At 48.6% G+C, this 2666-nt stretch overlaps 1 pseudogene; it reads left to right on the forward strand.

Moving 5' to 3' along the window:
* Positions 1–261: 261 nt before the first annotated feature.
* LOC147423074 (18S ribosomal RNA) lies at positions 262–1933 on the forward strand (annotated as a pseudogene).
* Positions 1934–2666: the final 733 nt, after the last annotated feature.

The following is a 2666-nucleotide window of genomic DNA, read 5'->3' on the forward strand; positions in this document are numbered from 1 at the left end:
CATTCCTATGTACCAGGAAAGGAAACGGCACCGGTTCAAGTCCGGTCGCTTTCCTGGATCGGAAAGGTCGCGGTAGTATCTATTATTTAGTTGAGCACTGCTTTGTTGATCTGAGATTATGCTTAACCCCCGCTCGGCCCCAATCCCGGGACGTAAGATGATTCGCCTTGCCGATGGCCGTTCCGCTTACGGTTATTGGCAAGAGCTGGTAACTAACCAAGAGATCATCAACGACAAAGATTGACCTTTTTTAACCAAAAAACCGAGTTTGATCCTGGCTCAGAATGAACGCTGGCGATATGCTTAACACATGCAAGTTGAACGTTGTTTTCTGTTTATAGAACAGTTGAAGACAAAGTGGTAAACGGGTGCGTAACGCGTGGGAATCTGCCAAACAGTTTGGGCCGAATCCCAAAGAAACGGAAGCAAAAAAGCAAGCTTCGATAAAGCTAAAAAGCGCTATTTGATGAGCTTGCGTAGTATTAGGTAGCTGGTTGGGTAAAGGCTGACCAAGCCGCAGATGCTTAGCTGATCTTTTCGGACGATCAGCCACACTGGGACTGAGACACGGCCCAGACTCCATAGGGAGGCAGCAGTGGGGAATATTGGACAATGGGCGAAAGCCCGATCCAGCAATATCGCGTGAGTGAGTGAAAAACATCGCGTTAGCGAGGAAGGGCAATGCCGCTTGTAAAGCTCTTTCGTCGAGTGACGATTATGACAAGACTCGAAAAAGAAGCCCCGGCTAATTCCGTGCCAGCAGCCGCGGTAAGACGGGAGGGGCTAGTGTTATTCGGAATGACTGGGCGTAAAGGGCACGTAGGCAGTGAATCAGGTTGAAAGTTAAAGGCGCCAGCTCAACTGGCGGAATGCTTTCAAAACCAATTCACTTGAGTGGGATAGAGGGGAGTGGAATTTCGTGTGGTAGGGATAAAATCCGGAGATATACGAAAGAACGCCGAAGTAGCGAAGGCAGCTTTCTGGGTTTCTACTGACGCTAGGGTGCGAAAGCTTTGGGAGCAAACAGGATTAGATACCCTGGTAGTCCATGCCGTAAACGATGAGTGTTCGTCCTTGGTCCGCGGATCGGGGGCTCAGCTAACGCATTAAACACTCCGTCTGGGGAGTACGGTCACAAGACTGAAACTCAAAGGAATTGACGGGGGCTTGCACAAGCGGTGGAGCATGTGGTTTAATTCGATACAACGCGCAAAACCTTACCAGCCCTTGACATATGAACACTTGACGTATGAACACTTGACATATGAACAAGTGTGCTTGTGCTTAACGGGATGAAACGAAAATCATACAGGTGCTGCATGGCTGTCGTCAGCTCGTGTCGTGAGACGTTTTTGGTTAACTCCTATAACGAGAGAAACCCTTGTTTTGTGTTGCTAAGACATGCTGCTCTCAAAGGATCAATGTCATTATTTACTTGTCAGTGGGGCGGTACGGGATTGTTGACACTTCCTCTGTGCCGATGTTGCACTCACAGGAGACTGCCTATAGTTCTACTATGGAGGAAGGTGGGGATGACGTCAAGTCCGCATGGCCCTTATGGGCTGGGCTACACACATGCTACAATGGCAATTACAATAGGAAGCAGGGCCGTAAGGCGGAGCGAATCCATAAAGATTGCCTCAGTTCGTATTGTTCTCTGCAACTCGAGAACATGAAGTTGGAATCGCTAGTAATCGCGGATCAGCATGCCGCGGTGAATACGTACCCGGGCCCCGTACACACCGCCCGTCACACCCTGGGAATTGGTTTCGCCCAAAGCATCGACCAGAGATCACCTATTGCTCAAGTGTTTCATGCCGGCGTTGAGTGTGGCCCATTTTGGTATGGGTGGTCTCCTTGGCGCATATCACGGTTGGGTCAGTGACCGGGGTGAAGTCGTAACATGGTAGTCGTAGGGGAACCTGTGGCTGGAGGGAATCTTAAAGGGAGGCGCTAGCGTCTTTTTATTAACTGTACGTGAGTTGATAAACTCAATTCGTTCGGGTAAGCTAACTGTGCGAGGGGGAAGTGTGGGGTTGGTAGCGATTAAATAATCAAAGGCTTGTACTAGATGTATTTGCATTTTCTCTGGCAGGTGCTTTTGTCGTTAGCACTTTTTTGTTTCTTAATCAAGCGTGTTTGTTTTGTCCGGGCATCCTAGTAAAACGCGGAACACCTGATCCCATTCCGACCTCGATATGTGAAAAGCGTTTTCCGCTATATGTACTGAGAATTGTCGGGAGACATAGTTGACAGCCCGGACCCACTAAAGATGAGAAGAGGAGAAGAGAAAGGAATGCCATAACGGATAGCAAAAGCTAGGCAATTCTTCGAATTAACTGTAGTAATTCGACCACCAAAGCGATGACGTGGCTGCAGTCATTCTAAACAATTGCTAGCGGCAGATGCGGTAGTCATCTGACCTTTCCTTGCTATCCGAGTGGATGCTTCCACTAGGCGGGGACTGGACCAATGTGATCTCGCCTTGACGTTGGCGGTCCGGCTTATGGAGAAGAGACCAAGGCCTTCTTTGACCAAGAGTCACACCTTTATGAAAATATTGCATCGGCACTTGTACCCTAACGTTGACCTTAAATTAGAGATGAGAAAAATGTATAGTCTAATCTCAATCGAGAGATAGAGCGGCTTGGAAAGGCCGTGCGACT

Source organism: Adiantum capillus-veneris, chromosome 26, assembly GCF_014529385.1.
Source record: "Adiantum capillus-veneris isolate H3 chromosome 26, ASM1452938v2, whole genome shotgun sequence".
NCBI lineage: Eukaryota > Viridiplantae > Streptophyta > Polypodiopsida > Polypodiales > Pteridaceae > Adiantum > Adiantum capillus-veneris.